We start from the raw sequence: 22,986 nt of genomic DNA, 5'->3' as shown, positions 1-22,986 counted from the left end.
AAAAAGGCAAGTGAGACTTAAAAACCCTTTCTCTTCTTAAACTTTAGCATATATCAGAATTATCAGAACAGCTTATATAACATAGATTGCTGGGTCCTGCCTTAAATTTCTTGATTCAGCAGGACTGGGATTAGCCAGTAATTTGTATTTCTAGTAAGTCCTGACGTAACAACAATGCTACTGGTCTGAGGACCATATTTGAGAACCACTGTTGTAACCCATTCTTCCATTTGCTGCCTCTGGCTTTGCTCTGCCCCAGGCTGCTACTATCCAACTGTCCTGTGCAAACCAGTTCTCAGATGGTCTTCTACTTGGGAGGAGGACTGGGGAAGGTGAGGGGTGGGGGTTCTCCTTTGATAGCTCCTTAAAACCACACTTCCCTTTTGCTTCTATAATTCCCCTGGGATTCATTTTGGAGGACAGAGCCTGAAATTTGATTATTTCACCATCTTGGCAAAACCAGAACCCATACCTCCTTTACCCTCCTCCTGTCTCATTAGTTTAATATTTACCTAAAATCTTGGTGATGAATCATCCTAGTCTTACCAGATTGAAATGAAGTAATATAGAAAATGCCTTGTTAAACCGACTATTCTTATTCAATTAAGTAACAACATAAAGTATACCACGACTGCAGAATTGTCATCTGCAAGCATGCCCAACAATAGATTGATCTATTATAGCAAGTTCCCTCTAGAAAAAACATTAAAATAAAAGGTCAGCTTGATGAAGGGAGTGGCAAAAGATCATGAAAAGAAAGCAGAGCAGTGCAGAAAGTTCTTAAAACCATGGATTGTGAGCCCAAAGCTATAGCTATATGAATTTTAGACCAAGACTCTTCAAACTATTCAATGTTTGTCTTATGTTGGAAATAAAAGTCTTCAGGATCTTGATTACGCAGCAGCCTTTTAATTATATATGTAGAGCTTTTTAATCTATTGCCATTTACAGAATATGTCTAATAACTTGTAATAAAATAAGGTAATATTTTATAGTCAATGACTCACTACAAAGGAGGAAATTGAAAAATTTTTAAATGAAGGAAAACAAAGAGGAATAATAGAAGATAAAATTATACATTAAGAAAACTCTATAGTGAAACTGGGATCTTATCAAAGGCAAACTACTGATCTTTACTTGACTATCACACACACATACGCAAATAATACATTTCTTGTCTCTAAATGTCTAATTTGTACTCTGCTTTCCAGTGGAGTCCTTTGATTGCCCTAAGCATGCCAGCTACAGGATGAAGACTAAACTGTAGATTTGTATCTAAACAAAACTAAAGTAAGAAGTGATTTTAAACTATTAGAAAAAGTTATATATACATTTATAGGGATATGAGCAATTTCTCATGGAATTATTCTCTTGGGACCTTCTCTCTTCCTACTTCACTATATCAACAAATTGAGCAATAAAGAACACTGAAAAATCCTGCCCTAGCTGATCAAAAAATCTGAAATCAACAACGGGGCAGATTTAAAAGCAGGCTTTTTCTGTTTAAACTGGGAAGAGTTGAGGATAATTTCACAACTCCTCAGGGGTAGCTGTCAAGAAAGCCACAAACACAGGGCTCAGCGCCCGAGCCTGGCTGTCTTAGCCCATGCTACTCTCCAACGGAAGCCCCCTTGCCTGCGGCCCCGTTCTCCCTGAAGAATGACTACGAAAGATGAGTGCCAAATTACAGTAATTTAAGACTCTTTCACAATTTTCTAGTAGCAGAAAATAATCCACATGCATCTGAGTGGAGTGAGGTTAACAATTCAATCACATTTTCAATCTTTGAAGGAATCTTACTCTACTGAGATCCACGCGCACACATACACACACACACAGTCAATATGTGTTGTTTTTGCAGTGTTCGTGTTCATAGTTCCAAGGAGAGCACTGTTTAAACTAGTCCTTTGCTCACTATGTAAATTATTCCACTTCAGTGGTTCAAAGAAAGTGAGCATGGCATGCTAAATTGCAAATTCCTTAATGCAGATATAGTAAAGTAGAATCTCTCCATTGTGGTCTTGACTGTAATGAAACCTTCCTTTGTACATGTCAGAATTGTTCATCAAGGCATTTCGTTTATCAGGAAATGCCTTTTTTTTTTAAATACAAAAAGCCCAAAGAAAGCACCTCAAATCTGCAGCCCAGCAGTTCTTCTGAGAGTATTGCTTTTTGTTAAGCATATGGTGACAGTCATCAGCCACAATAGGAGGAAAGACAGCTTTGGAGGCGCATCAGGGTCTGGGAAGTACATGCCAGGGACAATCACTGTATTTATGTCACCTGTTTTGTAACTTTCTGTGCCCACCTTAAATTTGCAGGGCTCCGTGTCCTTGGAGGGAATTCTTTGTGGGCTCATTTCAAAGTTTTCTCTGAATGTGAATGCTTCAGCTCCCCATGCTGTCATGAAGAGACACTGAATAGGCTGCACTTTCACCTACATAGGTGCTGGGATCAGCAACAACAAAAAGCTCTTTGATGTAAACAGCAAACTGTACAATGCCTGCCCTTAAGATGCTACCATTCTCTGAAGTATGGTGTTCTGAATGCTCAAGAACAATTTTGTAACATAAGTAATCTGTTCACTGAGAGAGCAACTATGTATATATTTTTTACCACGGCAGGAAATATGTGAGTGAAAGGGGCAGAGTGGGCCCAGAGTGTACTCCTCTGCTTCTTCCTCTTGGAAAATCTCTAGAGAAGTCTTCTGATGAAACTGTAAATCCAAAGGAAAACGACTATGGTTCTATTCCCTCAAGGCAACATATCCATGTGTTAGTTAAGGACTTCTGAATCCACAGCACCTTTATTCAATGAATTCTCAGTGTGACTTTCTAGCATTGTGAGAAATCAACTGGGAAGATAATTTGTGGGAAAGAACAGAGAACATAAGAGTAGGTCTCCATCAGTGTGATCTGGGGTTATAATCCCACAAAGACAAATGCCATTCTTGAGCTAATTCTTTCTGTTCTTTGAGAATTATCTTCCTTGTCTATGAAATGAGGATTGGCAACATTTTCTCTAAAATCCATTTAAACTTGACTATGGCATCTATGAAAAGTTCCTTTTTTTTTGTTTACTTTTTTCCAATTCCTTTATTTATTTATTATTATTTGTAATTTTTATTTTATATACATATAGTATATATTTTTTGGTTTATTTTCATTTTTTATTATTTTTTATTATGTTCAGTTAGCCACTGTTTACTACATCATTAGTTTTTGATGTTAGTGTTCAATGATTCATTAGTTATGTATAACACCCAGTGCTCATCAGAGACAATGGCCTCTCCTGGAAAGTTCCAAAAGGATCACTGTCATCACACATGATATGATGCTAGTTACTTTTCCTCCTCGGATTTAAGGTTGGGGCAGAAAGTTTGTCAGGAGGGCAGAATGGAGTCAGGCTGCCTGTGCTTGAATACTGGTACCTCCACCCACCAGCTGCATGACCCTAACACATTCCCCACCTGGAAATGGCGAGGAAAAGAATTTACCTTATAGGGTGGTTGTGAGGATTAAATGTGTTAATCCAGGTGATGACGTGCAAAGTACCATGAACATGTGAATGGTCATACAGAACACTCCACGCCCCCCTTTTTTTTTTTAATAAAATGACATTTTACTCTTGGAAATGCATTTACTCTTAAGGAGACCAAAGACATAGGCCCAGCCATTTTCACATTTGGCTCTTATATTGATCCACATTGATTTTAGATCCTCTCAGAAGCCTGTAGCCGTTTCAGTTTACGTGACTGTTAGCAATAAAAATCGATTCTGCTCCATGAACTCTTTTCTCATGACTATTGCTTTAGATCTTTGTTTCTATCACCTTCACATCGAAATCACATGGAGAATACTATTGATTTCACCCATTTTGGTAAAACCAGAGAGATCTTTGATTTTATCAGGCATCCTCCATTTTAAAAACAACTATTATTCAGCAAGGTTTTAATCATTCTTTTTTTCCACCACGTTTCCAAGATTCTTCATATGCTGCCCGTTTTTTTTTTTAATTGAGAAGAGAAGAAACATTTCTATAAAAATTGTTTTTTCATCAAGAAAAAGAGTAGTACAAAAATGTTGGAGGTCAGGTGAGGGAAAGAATAAGTCTGTGAGCAAGATGTCTGTCTAATGTGTCTGAGAGTGAGAAGGAGAAATTGGAAGGAGAACGACAGGCACAGAGACGGGAACAGATTGAGAAACTAATTTTAAGCAGAATCAACTAAAGGGAAATAGAAGATTTGAAAAAAATAAGACAGTGGGCACCAGAAAGAGAAAGTCTGATAAAGAGTAAAGAGAGATAAAAAAAAAAAAATTATAGCAATTCATGTATATGACAAATTCAAACCACATTTGAACAGAAACGCCAAAAGAAACACCAAAAGAAGGGACCTTTATGAAAGATTCTGATCACCTACATGAAATGGAGATTCTTTTCCCTGACCTTTATTTATTTATTTATTTATTGGTTGAAGTGTGTCTATTCTCAAAAAAAATTTTTTTTAAATTCTCAAATTTAAAACTTATTACCCTCTGGTACCATTTTCTTATTTCTTTTATAATTACTATTAAGGCTAAATAATTCCTTAAAATATAAATATATATCCTGTTCTTAAGTATTTTTCCCTCTTCCATATCAAGAAGGTAGAACACCATTCGAATTATCTGTTCAAATTACCTAAAGTTTTGCACTAAGAAAACGTGCTTAGACTTCAGGGTCTACCAGCATGACACTATGTAGATACTGCAAATATCATACCCACTAAACACAAATAAAAATTATGGAAAATAAATACTAATCCATGTAAATTCTCTCCTGAGCAGGCAAGAAACTAAGAAATAGGAGTTTTTGGTGACTCTGAAGCTGGGGAGATCCCAGCTGGCTTGAGGACACTGGATCTCATTGTCCCCAATCCCTGTGACCCTTTCCCAATTCCACCACTTTCTCCAAAAGAAGAAATAGGGGTTAAAAATGAAGTGGAAGAGGGAATTCATAGAGATAAGTTAAGTTTTCACCAACTGGCTTTCACCTGGAGGGGACTGTTCACCCTGGAGACCCTAAGTTTCTGTTTTGCTGCTATTACAGGACTGGTGGACCAAAGACGAATCCTACTTCCTACAAGATGGGAAATGAAGAGGCAATCCTATGTGAACCTGGGACTCCAGAGGGCTACACCCTTAGTGCAAGGTGAACCAGACATACAAGCACATTGCAGATGAAATCTGCCTGTTTTTATGGACAGAAGGAACAAAAAGAAATCCTCCTTGATAATATGAACAAAAAACTGACCAGAATGGTTTATAATGCAAGTGCTGAAGGGAATATCAATAATGAACTTTTATTAGTAGCTGTTACTTTTAAAAAATCCATTATCTTGCCAAAATAAGGGGAGCGATGTCAAGATTGCCGAGATGGCACAGATATAAAGAATATAAAATAATAAAAGAATATAAAGAAAATGTGTCTGGTTTATTGAAAATTGAAGAGACAAACTAAGTTCAGCAGCATGGTATTGGCTGCTTGTATTTGTGTGTGGATAAAACAAAAGGAGACAGGCAGGAAGTACACGTTTCTGGAGGCACCAAAACTAATTTAATTAATAGCCTCACGAAGACAGAGATTGCAGGTTCTTACTCAGGGGCCCCTTAAAAGCAAGGCTCACTGAAGGGGCGGGCCATTCAATTCTGAGAGGAAAAAAAATCATCCTTTCCTGATTTCTCCATGGGAGGCATAGCATCTGAATGCCAGAGAGTCTTTATTCTCTTCTATTCTAACTTCCCTAAATCTGATGCTCAATAGATAAAAAATGGCCATAGGGATTCACACATTAATACAATATCTCTGGAGTATCTGCTCTGAAGCTGGCACTCAGATAAGGCAACACAGAAATGAATGAGATATGCTCTGAGCCCAGGAGGAGCTCAGTAGGGGAGGAAGGAAGAAGAATGTAGACTGAAGTTTAATGGGTAACAGGGAAACGGAAATGCAGAAGAGGTTTGCAATGGTGAACTATGGTAGGAAAACAGGGCACAGAGCAATTAGCTTTGACGAAGAACTAGTTGTTTCTCAGCTGAATCAGAGGTAGAAGAATTTGTTCAGAAGTAGAAGAGTTTGTTCAGTGAGTACGAACTGAATGGTATTCCAGGAATGAGATACGGCATGAGAAAAGGCACAAAGACATTAAAAGGACTTTGGGTGTTGATGTAAAGATAAAGTGTGTTACAGAGTAAATCATCAGCCAAATTGCAGCAAGAGCAGCTACCTTCCCAAACAAGGAGCAGCTGTGCCATGGGCTGTGGACTCCTCTGCTCTTGTGTAGTTGTGGTCAAATTTTCTTCTATAGCAATGGGTGAGATTGACCAAACTGATTCAGAGATACCAGGAAATGCCCGGGGATTCCTAGATATATTTGTCTGCAAAAAAATCATATTATCTGTTAATTTGGGAAGATCAGGAGTGGTACTTGGGGCTGCAATGTTGGGGTGTTGAGAAATTAATTTGCTGTTATTATGGGAAGCTACTTATATGTGTATACAAAATGAGTTTTTTTTCTATATAAAGAAATATGTTAAAGGCCACAAAACAAAAGACATGACCCTTGTTTTAAATTTTCTTACAATCTAGTTGAGGACCTAAGGTATGCATTTACTTATTGATTTATTCAACCAATATTTTTGATGACTTAGTATGCATCAGCTATCAGTCTAGGTGCTGAAGACATCGCAGTGAAGACAGCATCACTGTGTACATGGCGCTTATATTCTACTGGAATCACCAAGAACTTACAAGTCTTGATATAATTAGATGCAGCAGTTAAAACAGATACATATAAAAGATGTTCCAAACTCGATATTCATCAAGTAACCTGGAGATTTTTTTAATATACAGAGCTCTAGACCCCAATCACTAAACATCCTATGCTTTTTAAGAAGTCGCCTAGAGAGGGTGCCTGGGTGGCTCAGTCGGTTAAGTGTCTGCCTTCGGCTCAGGTCATGATCCCAGGGTCCTGGGATTGAGCCAGCATCTGTCTCCCTGCTCAGCAGGAAGCCTGCTTCTCCCTCTCCCACTCCCCCTGCTTGTGTTCCCTCTCTCGCTGTGTCTCTCTCTGTCAAATAAATAAATAAAATCTTAAAAAAAAAAAAAAAAAAGAAGTGCCCTGGAGAACCTTGGTATGCAGTCAGGCTTAAGTAACTGAACATGGACAAGTGGTTCTCAAACCATCTATGATGAAGGTCCAACTTTTTGGTCATTAAAAAAAATTCTAATCCATGGTAGACCAATACTTTTATAAATACAATAAGAGATAAATTACCAGAAACATGAAATGCTTCTTGGACAGCTCAGCAATATCAAATTGCTATAAAAGTTTGTAATTGCTGGGGTGCCAGGGTGGTATACTCAGTTAAGCATCTGACTCTTGGTTTTCGCTTAGGTCGTGATCACAGGGTTGTGAGACTGAGCCCCATGTCGAGCCTCATGTCGGCCTCCATGCTCAGTGGGGAGTCTGCTTGAGATTCTCTCTCCCTCTGCCCCCCACTTGTGCTCTGTCTCTCTAAAATAAATAAATAAATCTCAAAAAAATGTTATAATTGTTTACCCTCAATTCCTGCACTGTTCTCATTGTGGTGGACAGGTGACAGTTTGCATGTCAGCATCAGACTATTTTGAGTAGCACTGGTCTAAATTATAAGTGGTTTTGTAGTTCATAAAGTGACTCCAATGTTGTTTTATGACTCAGGAAAATAACATGGAGAGAGAGCAGTTGTCATCAAATATGCAGTATATGCTTGTGGAAGGTATTATCTTAGGAACTGCAGAAATTAACCAAGTGAACACTCCCTTTTGTCAGACTGGCTTCTAACTCAACCAAATAACTGAACAGAGCTCATGTTGGTACAGAGTAATTTACACATATGTACAAAACAAGACAGATAAGTATTTTATATATATTTATATAGAGAGAATACATATTTTACACATGCCTGCATATGTGTACATGTGTGCCTCTGCACTTGTGTATCTTTTTCAGTGTACTGTGTCTGGGACTAATTATTACTGCTACTACACAACCATGCCAATATTGTACCCTCTTCTACAATACTCTATGTAGATGGTGAAGGATGGGATGTAGGAAAGGTAATTTAGAGTTGATGTATATTAAACCTTTTCTATCTCTATCTATCTATCTAGCTAGCTAGCTAGCTAGCTTAGCTTAGTGACTGTGTCTTGTCTAATGGGCTGATCACCTCAAAAATCCCTTGGTAAATCATTTGGAGTTAAGTAAACATCTGAATGGCTTATGTAATGAAACAACATACCACCAACGTATTTCATTAGTTTATTCAACAAGCTTTTTGAATAGTCATTCTGTTTGCAGTAAGAACTTAAAAAGAGGTGGGGTGAGGTGAGGGTTGACCTCTTTCTGTGCTTTATTTCCTTTCCCAAACTCTCACTGTCCTAAAAGATGACTAAACAATGTGTACAACTGGCTGTGTTTTAATTCCTTTAGGTCATTTGATTAAATCCTCCCAAAAAGCATCTTGTTATAAATTTAAAATTTCTGATTAAATTTAAACTCCATAGAGAATACTCCAAATGGAGACATTTAGGTAAGAAAGATAAGCTTGACTCCTTTAGAAAATTAAATGCCTTCCGTAAAATTTTTCATTTACTTTTTTAGATTTCCATTTACTCTATTCAGAGACTGAAAGCAGCATTTCTTGCATGTCAGTGGAAAAAGGATTTGGATCTGAATCGTATGATATTGAAATAAAGACTATAGTTTAAATGTTTTCTTCTTGGTTTCAGGAAGATGTTCATTCCAGAATCTTATAATGGTTTACTTTAATATGCAAATAATTTTTATAATAGTATTCACATGGGGTTTAACATTCTTTGAATAACATGACAGAAAACACTGATAACATGTCTCAGTGAAAACAGTTTAGAAGCCATTGTGGGATATTTATGACCAACAGTCAAGAAGTTAGAGGTATTATTTCTCATAGCAGTGATGGTGGTTTGGGGAACTAAAGAATGTGTTAACACATTGGGAAAGACATGGGTTAGCGATTTATAATCATTGCTTGTGGGCTATGATCAGAAGTTGGACACAAAAGCATGACAGATTAAAGTGATATGGAAAAACAAGGAAAATCCATGTGGAAAATAATTTCTATCTTTAGGATTAAAAATAACCTAAAGTGTGACTTTCATCAGGTTTCCAGTTAAAGAGAGCCTTTTAACCTTTACAAATCAGTGATTTTTTTTCATAAGCATTTTCTTATATCTAACAGTAAAAGAACTTGAATATTTGTATGTTAGAAGTTAGGGAATGCTCTCGCCTTCATTACTATATTGTTTTGCTCTACTCCTGCATTGCTTCATTACTTTAAAAAGACAGAATTTTCATTCATTCTCTAACTAATATAAGTGTCTCAGAGGTGGGGATTGATTTCTGCAGGCAATAAAAATTTCATTTGGTTCATAACAGAAGAACTGGTGGTGAATTACATTACCACAGCTGTTCTTGAGATGCCTGTCCATTAAAATAACATAGAATTGCAGAGAAACTCCCATTAAATCACAAAAGGATTTTTTTTTTAAAGTTACCATTTTGAAGGACTGACTTCGTTACTGTGTCATTCAATATGCCCAAGCAACAGGTCCATTTTTCTAAATTCTGAATACATAACCCATTAAAAAACCATGGCAAAGTGGTTTTAAACTAGAAAGAGTAGTCCCTAGGTAATATAAAAACCAACCAAATGAATGAAGAGTTTAAAATTATTAATTTTAGAGTTTAAAATAATTAATAAAATTAAAAATATAAAAACACTGAACAAAATATCTTATGCTTTCTTTCCACAAAATCTTCTCTAATGTCTCTACACATCATTTCCAAATCCTAAGTACTATTATTACAGATTAAAAAGTGTCAACATAAGGATTATTCAAATGTATAACAAATTTTGACTTAGAAATTATTTGCATAATGAATTACAAATTATTTTGGTTCTAAATGGAATCTTTGATGTGGAACCTGGTTTACTGAACCGGCCAGATGAATTGACAGTAGAAACTCCAACTTTCTACCTGTGAAGGGTTTAGGGGTTAATATATTTGGAATGGGTCCTTGACGCTGAGCTTGCAAAACACACTGTGATCCATCAAGAATTCATGACTTGCCCACAACAAAGAAGAAGAAATGGATGATGGAAAGTGGGGGTGGGTGTGAGGGAGGTGTTAAAGACATGGGTGCCCCTGGTACCCAGGGTCAAGAGAATGGAAGTGAGGGGCGCCTGGGTGGCTCAGACGGTTAAGTGTCTGCCTTTGGCTCAGGTCATGCCAACCCTGGGATCAGGCTCCCTGCTGAGCAGGGAGCCTGCTTCTCCCTCTCCCTCTGCCTGCTGCTTCCCCTGCTTGTACACACACTCTCTCTCTGTCAAAATAAATAAAAATCTTAAAAAAAGAGAGAGAATGGAGGTGATATGGAGGGAAATTGAAAACAAAGAAGGAAAAGGCAGCAATCATGGCATTTACATACTTCTGTTTTAGTTCCACACAAACTAGATGGAGATACCCTTTCAGCCTTAATCATTCAGGAGAAACTGATCCAGGTAACAGGGGTTTTTATTCAAATTAAATTCCTTATTAAATTTCTTAACCATTACTACTTCTCACCTAAAGAGAGGAAATCCTCAGGGATCATTTGAAACAATAGTCCTGGATTTGAATTCTATTTCTCACTTATTAGCTATGTGATTTTGAGCAAGTTGCTTAACCTCTCTTAGGTTCATTCTCCTCATCTTTAAGTTAGAAATATTAACAATCGGCCCCTAGAATGGTGCCTGGTACATAAGAGGTACTCAATGCATGCGAATGAATGCAGGACTGAATGACTGCTTGCTTACCTTGCATAGGTAATATAAGACCTAAATAAGGGTATGCAAAATGCCTGACAACTAGTAGGGATACTAGAGATTGATTTCCTTCCCATTCCATACCTCCCACTACCCACCATTACAACGTCCCTCCTATTCTCTAATGGACCAAAGTAAAAAAAGTCAGTTGTTTAAGGCAACTCTCTACTTAATTCAGTTCCCAGAGAACATGGAACTGAGGAAGATGGGAGAAGAGATAGTGTTAGGAAATTAAGAGATTCCTTCCCTTTCCTCCCTATCTCCCCCACATGGAAGTAGCAAGCACGGCAATGGGCAGAGCCATTTTCCTTGTAACCCAGCCTATCCTGATCTCTAGTGATCTCTCATGGCCAGTGCTGACCAGAGGTTTGGACCCAGGGTCCAGCTGCACCAAGACACACTCAGGCATGTACAGTGACCAGTGACGATGCTGTGACTTTGCTGGCAGGACCTGGAAGTAAGATAGCAGAGGTCAACTCCTAGCTCTAGGCTTCCCTTTTCCAGCCCTTCTCAAGGATGACACCCCATAGGACCTTCAAGCCCTAAAAATCACATTGAGAGATAATTCATGTGTCACCACAACATTTAAAATCACAATAATACTCCTGGCCCCATGTGACCACTGGGGCAGAGAGTGTGCTGAGAAACATGATTCTGTAGGTTCCCATTAAATACTGGTCTTTCTTAAAGTTCTGGGAAAACCTGGTTTGTTTTATTTATTTATTTATCTATCAAATATTTTATTTATTTATTTGTCAGAGAGAGAGAGAGAGAGCGAGAGTGCACAAGCAGGGGGAATGGAAGGCAGAGGGAGAGGCAGGCTCCCCACTGAGCAAGGAACCTGACTTGGGACTTGATCCCAGGACCCTGGGATCATGACAGGAGCCGAAGGTAGATGCTTAACTGACTGAGCCACAGAGGTGTCCCGAAAACCTGGTTTTAAACACATAATTATATACTAGAATATCTTGAGATTGCCACCAAATTTGTCTTTTTTACTGTAGCAAAACTGTAAACCAAGAATAAAAAATATTTTAACATATTGATAACACATATTCACCTTGATGACAAGGGAGTAATCTCAAGTAACTGAAACCATAATGCCTTCCTCAAAGATACTGTCCTCTAAAGATGATAGAGAGCAAAAATTGGCAAAAGGCATGCTTTCTTTCTTTCATGGAAACTGATTACAAAACACAGTCTAAATCTCCCTTCCACCTGTATAAAATTTATCTCCTATGAAAGTTAGGTTTTAATGCTAGTTCCTCAAAAAGAAGCTCAGCACTAGATTCCTTGCATCTTTGTAACACCCATGAGCAGTATCTGATATGATATTGGCTGCAAGCATATTCTGAGCATATATCAAAATAATACAAATAGAAGAAAACACTTCTGCACTGGAATGGAGAGATAGCCAAGTCTGTGCAGAGAAACATAACTTTCCCCAAATCAGGGGAAACTTGTTAGCAACAAATTAATAGAACAAGACGGTAGAAAATGAAATAAAAAACTGAAAAAAAAAACAACCCCATGTTTCTTCCTAACTTCCAATCTCCCTTTCCTAACTCTTCTTGTCCAATTGTTTCTTTTTTTTTTGAGTTTTTTAAAATTTTTTATTGTTATTTTAATCACCATACATTACACCATCAGTTTTTGATGTAGTGTTCCATGATTCATTGTTTGTGCATAACACCCAGTGCTCCATTCAGAATGTGCCCTCTTTAATACCCATCACCAGGCTAACACATCCCCCCACCCCCCTCCCCTCTAGAACCCTCAGTTTGTTTTTTAGAGTCCATCATCTCTCATGGTTCGTCTCCCCCTCCGACTTACTCCCCTTCATTCTTCCCCTCCTGCTATCTTCTTCTTTTTTTTTTCTTAACATATATTGCATTATTTGTTTCAGAAGTACAGATCTGTGATTCAACAGTCTTGCACAATTCACAGCGCTCACCATAGCACATACCCTACCCAATGTCTATCACCCAGCCACCCCATCCTTCCCACCCCCCACCACTCCAGCAACCCTCAGTTTGTTTCCTGAGATTAAGATTTCCTCATATCAGTGAGGTCATATGATACATGTCTTTCTCTGATTGACTTATTTCCCTCAGCATAACACCCTCCAGTTCCATCCATGTCGTTGCAAATGGCAAGATCTCATTCCTTTTGATGGCTGCATAATATTCCATTGTGTATAGATACCACCTCTTCTTTATCCATTCATCTGTCGATGGACATCTTGGCTCTTTCCACAGTTTGGCTATTGTGGACATTGCTGCTATAAACACTGGGGTGCACGTACCCCTTCGGATCCCTACATTTGTATCTTTGTGGTAAATACCCAGTAGGGCAATTGCTAGATCGTATGGTATCTCTATTTTCAACTGTTTGAGGAACCTCCATACCGTTTTCCAGAGTGGTTGCACCAGCTTGCATTCCCACCAACAGGGGAGGAGGATTCCCCTTTCTCCGCATCCCCGCCAACATCTGTCGTTTCCTGACTTGTTAATTTTAGCCATTCTGACGGGTGTGATGTGATATCTCATTGAGGTTTTGATTTGGATTTCCCTGATTCCGAGCGATGTGGAGCACTTATTCATGTGTCTGTTGGCCATTTCGATGTCTTCTTTGGAAAAATGTCTGTTCATGTCTTCTGCCCATTTCTTGATTGGATTATTTATTCTTTGGGTGTTGAGTTTGATAAGTTCTTTACAGATTTTGGATACTAGCCCTTTATCTGATATGTCATTTGCAAGTATCTTCTCCCATTCTGTCGGTTGTCTTTTGGTTTTGTAGACTGTTTCTTTTGCTGTGCAAAAGCTTTTTATCTTGATGGAATCCCAATAGTTCATTTTTGCCCTCGCTTCCCTTGCCTTTGGCGATGTTTCTAGGTAGAAGTTGCTGCGGCTGAGGTCGAAGAGGTTGCTACCCATGTTCTCTTTTAGGATTTTGATGGACTCCTGTCTCACCTTTAGCTCTTTCAACCATTTGGAGTCTATTTTTGTGTGTGGTGTAAGGAAATGGTCCAGGTTCATTGTTCTGCATGTGGCTGTCCAATTTTCCCAACACCATTTGTTGAAGAGACTGTCTTTTTGCCATTGGACATTCTTTCCTGCTTTGTCAAAGATGAGTTGACCATAGAGTTGAGGGTCCATTTCTGGGCTCTCTATTCTCTTCCATTGATAGATGTGTCTGTTTTTGTGCCAGTACCATACTGTCTTGAGGATGACAGCTTTGTCATAGAGTTGGAAGTCCGGAATTGTGATGCCGCCAGCTTTGCTTTTCTTTTTCAATATTCCTCTGGCTATTCAGGGTCTCTTCTGGTTCCATACAAATTTTAGGACTATTTGTTCCATTTCTTTGAAAAAAGTGGATGGTATTTTGATGGGGACTGCACTGAATGTGTAGATTGCTCTAGGTAGCATTGACATCTTCACAATCTTTGTTCTTCCAATCCATGAGCATGGAATGTTTTTCCATTTCTTTGTGTCTTCCTCAATTTCTTTCATGAGTATTTTATAGTTTTCTGAGTACAGATCCTTTGCCTCTTTGGTTAAATTTATTCCTAGGTATCTTATGGTTCTGGGTGCAATTGTAAATGGGATCGACTCCTTAATTTCTCTCTCTTTTGTCTTGTTATTGGTGTATAGGAATGCCACTGATTTCTGTGCATTGATTTTATATCCTCCCACTTTACTGAATTCCTGTATGAGTTCTAGCAGTTTTGGGGTGGAGTCTTTTGGGTTTTCCACATAAAGTATCATATCATCTGGAAAGAGTGAGAGTTTGACTTCCTCCTTGCCGCTTTGATGCCTTTGATTTCTTTTTGTTGTCTGATTGCTGTGGCTAGGACTTCTAATACTATGTTGAATAGCAGTGGTGATAGTGGACATCCCTGCCATTTCCTGACCTTAGGGGAAAAGCTCTCAGCTTTTCTCCATTGAGAATGATATTCACTGTAGGTTTTTTCATAGATGGCTTTTATGATATTGAGGTATGTACCCTCTATCCCTATACTCTGAAGAGTTTTGATCAAGAAAGGATGCTGTACTTTGTCAAATGCTTTTTCTGCATCTATTGAGAGGATCATATGATTCTTGTTCTTTCTTTTGTTGATGTATTGTATCACATTGATTGATTTGCGGATGTTGAACCAACCTTGAAGCCCAGGGATAAATCCCACTTGGTCGTGGTGAATAATCCTTTTAATGTACTGTTGGATCCTTTTGGCTAGTATTTTGGTGAGAATTTTTGCATCCATGTTCATCAGGATATTGGTCTGTAATTCCCCTTTTTGATGGGGTCTTTGTCTCGTTTGGGGATCAAGGCAATGCTGGCCTCATAAAATGAGTTTGGAAGTTTTCCTTCCATTTCTATTTTTGGAATAGTTTCAGGAGAATAGGTATTAATTCTTCTTTAAATGTTTGGTAGAATTCCCCTGGGAAGCCATCTGGCCCTGGGCTCTTGTTTGTTGGGAGATTTTTGATGATGGCTTCAATTTCCTTAGTGGTTATAGGTCTGTTCAGGTTTTCTATTTCTTCCTGGTTCAATTTTGGTAGTTGATACATCTCTAGGAATGCACCCATTTCTTCCAGGTTATCTAATTTGCTGGCATAGAGTTGCTCATAGTATGTTCTTATAATTGTTTGTATTTCTTTGGTGTTGGTTGTGATCTCTCCTCTTTCATTCATGATTTTGTTGATTTAGGTCATTTCTCTTTTCTTTTTGATAAGTCTGGCCAGGGGTTTATCAATCTTGTTAATTCTTTCAAAGAACCAGCTCCTAGTTTTGTTGATCTGTTCTACTGTTCTTTTGGTTTCTATTTCATTGATTTCTGCTCTGATCTTGATGATTTCTCTTCTCCTGCTGGGTTTAGGCTTTATTTGCTGTTCTTTCTCCAACTCCTTTAGGTGTAGGGTTAGGTTGTGTATTTGAGACCTTTCTTGTTTCTTGACAAAGGCTTGTATTGCTATATACTTTCCTCTCAGGACTGCCTGTGCTGTATCCCAAAGATTTTGAACAGTTGTGTTTTCATTTTCATTTTTTTCCATGAATTTTTTTTAATTCTTCTTTAATTTCCTGGTTGACCCATTCATTCTTTAGTAGGATGCTCTGTAGTCTCCATGGATTTGAGTTCTTTCTGATTCCTCTTGTGATTGAGTTCTAGTTTCAAAGCATTGTGGTCTGAAAATATGCAGGGAATGATCCCAATCTTTTGGTACCGGTTGAGACCTGATTTGTGACCTAGGATGTGATCAATTCTGGAGAATGTTCCATGGGCACTAGAGAAGAATGTGTATTCCGTTGCTTTGGGATGGAATGTTCTGAATATGTCTGTGAAGTCCATTTGATCCAATGTTTCACTTAAAGTCTTTATTTCCTTGTTGATCTTTTGCTTAGATGATCTGTCCATTACAGTGAGGGGGGTGTTAAAGTCCCCCACTATTATTGTATTTTGTCAATGTGTTTCTTCGCTTTTGTTATTAATTGGCTTATGTAATTGGCTGCTCCCATGTTAGGGGCATAGATATTTACAATTGTTAGATCTTCTTGTTGAATAGACCCTTTAAGTAGGATATCGTGTCCTTCTTCATCTCTTACTACAGTCCTTGTTTTAAAATCTAATTTGTTTAAGAATTGCCACCCCAGCTTTCTTTTGGTGTCCATTATCATGGTAAATGGTTTTCCACCCCCTCACTTTCAATGTGGGCGTGTCTTTGGGTCTAAAATGAGTCTCTTGCAGACAGCTTACGATGGGTCTTGTTTTTTAATCCAATCTGATAGCCTGTGTCTTTTGATTGGGGCATTTAGCCCATTTACATTCAGGGTAACTATTGAAAGATATGAAATTAGTGCCATTGTATTGCCTGTTAGGTGACGGTTACTGTGTACTGTCTGTGTTCCTTTCTGATCTATGTTGTTTTTAGGCTCTCTCTTTGCTTAGAGGACCCCTTTCAAGATTTCTTGGAGGGCTGGTTTCGTGTTTGCAAATTCCTTTAGTTTTTGTTTGTCCTGGAAGCTTTTTTTCTTTCCTTCTATTTTCAATGACAGCCTAGCTGGATATAGTGTTCTTGGCTGCATATTTTTCTCATTTAGTGCTCTGAAGATATCATGCCCGTCCTTTCTGGCCTGCCACGTCTCTGTGGATAGGTCTGTTGCCAATCTAATGTTTCTACCATTGTAGGTTACATATCTCTTCTCCCGAGCTGCTTTCAAGATTTTCTCTTTGTCTCTGAGACTCGTAAGTTTTACTATTAGATGTCGGGGTGTTGACCTATTTTTATTGATTTTGAGAGGGGTTCTCTGTGCCTCCTGGATTTTGATGCCTGTTTCCTTCCCCACATTGGGGAAGTTTTCTGCTATAATTTGCTCCAATATATCTTCTGCCCCTCTCTCTCTTTCTTCTTCTTCTGGGATCCCAATTATTCTAATGTTCTTTCATCTTATCATATCGCTTATCTCTCGAATTCTGCCCTCGTGATCCTGTAGTTGTTTCTCTCTCTTTTTCACAGCCTCTTTATTTTCCATCATTTGGTCTTCTATATCGCTGATTCTCTCTTCTGCCTCATTCATCCTAGCAGTTAGTGCCCCCATTTTTGATTGTACCTCATTAATAGCCTTTTTTATTTTGACTTGGTGAGGTTTCAGTTCTTTTATTTCTCCAGAAAGGGTTTCTCTAATAACTTCCACGCTTTTTCAAGCCCAGCTAGTATCTTTAAAGTCATGATTCTGAACTCTAGGTCTGACATCGTACTAATGTCCGTATTGAGTAGGTCCCTGGCAGACGGTACTACCTCTTGTTCTTTTTGCTGAGGTGATTTTTTTCGTGTTGTCATTTTGTCCAGAGGAGAATAGATGAATGAGAGAACAAAATGCTAACTGGTTAACAACGTTCCCAGCAAATATATTCCTTACAAATCAGAAAAGACCTGAAACCAGGGGAAAAGAAAGGGAAAAAGAAAGAGAACAAAAAAGAAAGAAAATGAAAAAGATAAAAAGAAACAAAAACAGAACAAAACAAGAAAAAAAACAGAATATGATCAAATATGATCAGGCTAGTGCATAGATCAGTGCCACACACTAGATTTTGGGCGTATTTTGGTCTGTTAGAAGAAAGTGCCTCCTAAATTTTAAAATTTTAAAGGAAGAAAGACATATATGTACAAAATAAGGGTTGATACAATGAAGGGATGGAATATGACTGTAAAGATGAAAATTATAAAAGATTTTATAAAAGGAATTGATAGGATAAGATGTTGTTTGAAAAAAAGAAAGAAGAAGATTAAAAAAAAAAAGGGAGAGACTGTGATCAGGCAGGAGAGTAGAACAAAGCCATACACTAGTGATTTAGGGTATATTTTGATCTGTTTGAAGAAACTGTATCTCAAAATTTTAAAGAGAGAACAACATATATATATGCCAAAAGTAAGGGTAACTACTATGAAGGGATAAAGTATAACTCTAAAAATGATAAATAAAAAATATTTTTTTAAAAAAGGGATTGATAAGATGTTGGTTGAAAAAGGGAAAAGAAAAATTCAAAAAAAACCAAAACAGTTAAAAAAATTAACTTTGAAAAACTAATGAATCATGGTAAAAAAGCCATGACTTCTATGTGGAGTATTCCCCTAGCGCTGGAGTTCTCCCGTTCTCCTTGATCCGTAAACTTGTTCTTGGCTTGCTGGCTGTTCGTGCTGATCTTCTGGGGGAGGGGCCTGTTGCCGTGGTTCCCAAATGTCTTTGCGGGAGGCGGAATTTCCCCGCCCTTGTCGGTCTATGCTAAGGAATCCGCTCGGGTTTGCTCTCGGGAGCTTTTGTTCCCTGCAAGCTCTCAGTACATCTTTGGAGGAACAGGGTGAAAATGGTGGCCTCCCAATCTCCGCCCCGGAGAAGCTGAGAACTCGGGGCCCCGCTCCTCAGTGCGCCCCCAGAGAAAAGCAGTCACTCCCGTCTCCCCAGTCTCTGGCCGCACTGCTTGCTCACCCGGCCTGATAGAGCGTTTCTATCTCTGGCACCCGACCCCGTGTGGGGTCTCCAAACCCAGCAGATCCCTGCGGCGCACTCCCGCGACGCTCCTCCCCAGGGAGGGAGGAGAGTCTCCCCGGATCTGCCGCTTGTTGGGTCCCTGCTGGAGGAGCAGTGGCCCGACTGTCACCGATCACTGTTTATGGCAACCCCGAGCTGAGAGCCCGCGCCTCGGCTCCGTCTCTGCAGCCGGCTTCCCCGCTCCGATACCTGGGAGCTCTGCCGCACTCAGGCACCCCCGGTCTTTCTGTGACCCCGAGGGTCCTGAGACCACACTGTCCCGCGAGGGTTCCACCCCCCGCTTAGCCACTGCAGCGACGTCCCTCAGCGGAGCCAACTTCTAAAAGTTCCGATTTTGTGCTCCGCGGCTCTAGCACTTGCCAGAAGCGGCCACGGAGGCCCCCCTCCCCCGCCGTCTATCCTCCCGAATATCGCCTCGGATTCACTTCTCCGCACGTCCTACCTTCCAGAAAGTGGTCGCTTCTCTGTTCAGAGGGTTGTTGCTATTCTTTTCTTCGATCTCCTGTTGAGTTCATAGGTGTTCAGAATGGTTTGATTCCTATTCAGCTGAATTCCTGAGACCAGACAAAATCCAGGTCTCCTACTCCTCCGCCATCTTGCTCCGTCCCCCGTCCAGTTGTTTTCTTCTTCCACTTCCATCACGTCTGTAAGTGGTTAACTGTGTATAGTCTCAGAAAAACCTTAGAACAGGAGGTAAGATGCTAATACTCTCAAAGTCACTTAGGTGTAGGTATGATGAAAAGTAAAATGTGAAATATGTACTCCTGAAGTTTGTCTTTCAAACCAGCATTTTAGCCACCAAAAAGCTTTCACATCAGACAAACATCAGTTTTAATCATAAATCTTCTCCTCACTAGTTGTATGGAGTTAAAAAAATTTACTTAAATTTTCTGACCCTCAATTCCCCTTCTGGAAAAGAAATATGGGGATAAAACAGTGTTGTGTGAGTTTAAATTTAATAATATATATCTGGGGCTATGGAGAAAATATTTTTATGTTTCAGCACAGGTAGAGCTCTTTTAGAGTAACTTTTACTCAAACTTGGCCTTGTCTAAAAGCAACCCGTGGAGGTTAACTTATGACTGATTTACATAGTAAGAGAACTCTAGAGTGTGAGACTGAAGTCATCCCCTGGGTTGTAAAGCTGGAGACCCTAGTCTTATCTTTCCCTTGGATAGATTTATTTATATTCCAACAGGTTAGAGCAAGAACTCAGGATCCCTTCCATTATGTTTCCAGGGAGACTCTATCAGGAGGGAGGGAGATACCATACATAAGAACCCACATTCATTTTTTCAGGATTCCTCTCCTAACATACAGACTCCTTATGTATATAAAGTTTGAATCTATCTGGCTCTCATCACATCACCCCAAGTGTAAGAACTGGAAACAAGGGAACCATGTGGATATTATTAGAAATAATAACATGCTATGCTCCAGAAACTTCATGTATGCATTCAGGATAATATTAATAAATATGGGTATTTTTCAAACTTCACAAAATATAAATGATCTAAAAGAGTACTTGACATATACTTAATAAATGATATTTAATACTGATAATAAATGATAATTTTTTAAAATTGACTTTTAAAAAATTTTTTCAATCACAGAAACTCAACAGAGATGTATACTTTTTTTCCTCAGGCAGGATTGCAATATTAGATTTATAGGTGAGTCTCACATTAATAAAATCTGACAGTCATATGGCCAGATAAATTAGGAGCAATTGTTAATATTACAAATACTTTTCACTTCCTAATAGAAACTTGGCATGAGTGGAGATCATTCGTAGCAGTTCATAAAATTTCAGCTTTTATTTAAAATGTCCAACATCAATATATTCCCTTTCTGACATCTGAATTTGTAACATATTTGGAGATAGCTAGCCACAGAAGCTCCAAGGAACAACAGAAATTGTATGGACTGCATGTGCTGAATGTTATACTAGTAGTGATGGCAGCAGTAATAATTATAGCAAAAGCAACAATAACTAATATTTATTAGATATCTAGACTGTGTGCTAGTTTTACACGTTTTCTCTTATGCACTACTCACTATATGCTTCTCAATTACATGTCCTCTGTTTTGTAAATGAGGAAAATGAATTTTAATAAGGCTAAGTAATCTGTCCAAGATTATACAGCCATTAAATTATAGAGGGTGCCAGATAGAGCAGTAGTAGGCAAAGGACTCTGGTTTCCTGATATCATCTTTAAAACTAAACTAAACTGCAGAAGGACTTGTAATTACTGTAAATTATCAGAAGGGGAAAGGAATCACTCACAATCATAAGTGGATTGTCTATGATACTTCTGAGCTAAAATAAACTCTCCAGATAATGGGTTAGTTATGTGGGTATGTGCACAAATTGAGTGCTACATATACACATACACCCCTTCATGTACTTTTATACACAGGTACACATATGTACACACTTACATACAGGTATACATAAGTATACATAACACACACTCAAGTTCTTAAACATCTGGATTTTCAAGGGGAAAAACTTTTCATGTCTATAAATAAGAGCAGAATCTCACTTCTGATTCTCTCAGGATCTTTTTTTTTCTTTTTAAAGATTTATTTATTTATTTTGAGAGAGTGAGAATGAGAGAGAGAGAGAGTACATGAGAGCGGGGAGGGTTAGAGGGAGAAGCAGGCCCCTCGCTGAGCAGGGAGCCTGATGCGGGACTCGATCCCAGGACTCCAGGATCATGACCTGAGCCGAAGGCAGTTGCTTAACCAACTGAGCCACCCAGGCACCCCTCTCTCAGGATCTTATTTTAGTGTTGTTTTTTTTTTTTTAATTTCCCTTCATAATTCTAAGCATCTTGCCTAGGAACACCTGCACCCAGCTCTGATATTTGTGATCTATGTGAATAATATCAGCTGCTAAGTGGAAACTTCTGGTTTCAAGTGATAGTCCAGCTCGTCTGACACTTTCAAATGATGAAGTGTGTGAGCTCTTCTGCTGTGGCTGGCTAGATGCAGGGCCTGCCTGAAAGCAGGAGTTGGGGGTCTGATAGAAATTAATTCCTCTGTAGCATCATGCTAAGGCAAGATGACTTTATCAGTTTTCCAAATGACAGCTAAAGGAGAATAAAGCATTTAAATAATTATATTCCAAGAAATATGCAGGAGGGTCTGAAGATAGAAGAATAGAAAGGCAAAATGTTGAAAGAAGTTGGGAGATGAATTAGTCTACCTATCTCACTTAGAACCATCCTTTTCATATACCACCTTGTTAATTACAGTGTACTCAATCAGAGATAGCAGAAAAACAGAGAGGAGCTAAGGATCATTTCATCAGAGTTGCATCTAAACTGATGTTTTGATAGTGACGACTTTAAAGTTAATGGGATATCATGAAAAAACTCCGGTTTTGTACTGATTTGTTAGTACATGAATCATAAAGACTTATAATCCAACACATGATATGAAAAGCAATCTGAACATCTGTCCTATGTAGGGGCCAAGGGCAGGCCACCCCAAAAGGCACCACTTTGGCATACTGATTATTTAAAATAAAAGTTACTTAACATATAACCTGTGGAAGGATCCCCCTAAAACTCGGAAATAAATAGAAAGGTACCCTTTGTGTACCAGGAGGTAAAGGGGTATTCTATCACCAGGGAAAGGAAATTGAGAGCCAAGAAGGCTATATATAAACAACTCTTGTAACTTTTTATTACTTTACTTCCACAGTCCAAACTCTGTTTAAAACTCCTTACTAACTGAAGCTCCCAAAGTTAAGTTTTCTTTGTCCTGTCAATTCCTCACAGAATTACTGTCTCTTTGTTTAAAAAGTATAAAAACCGCACACCTTTGTCATTTCTTTAGGTCTCAATTTCATGATTGGGCCTCCGAATGCACGTAATAAAACTTCGTTTTTTTCCTCCTCTTAATCTGTCTCATGTAAATTTACTACTTCGTACAGGTGGAAGACCTTGAGAGTAGAGAAGAATTTTTCCTCCCCTTCACCTATGTATGTAAAAATACATTTGTG

The sequence above is a fragment of the Zalophus californianus genome, chromosome 5 (genome assembly GCF_009762305.2).
Source record: "Zalophus californianus isolate mZalCal1 chromosome 5, mZalCal1.pri.v2, whole genome shotgun sequence".
NCBI lineage: Eukaryota > Metazoa > Chordata > Mammalia > Carnivora > Otariidae > Zalophus > Zalophus californianus.
The sequence above is the reverse complement of the archived record's forward strand: the minus strand, read 5'-3'. Positions refer to the sequence as shown.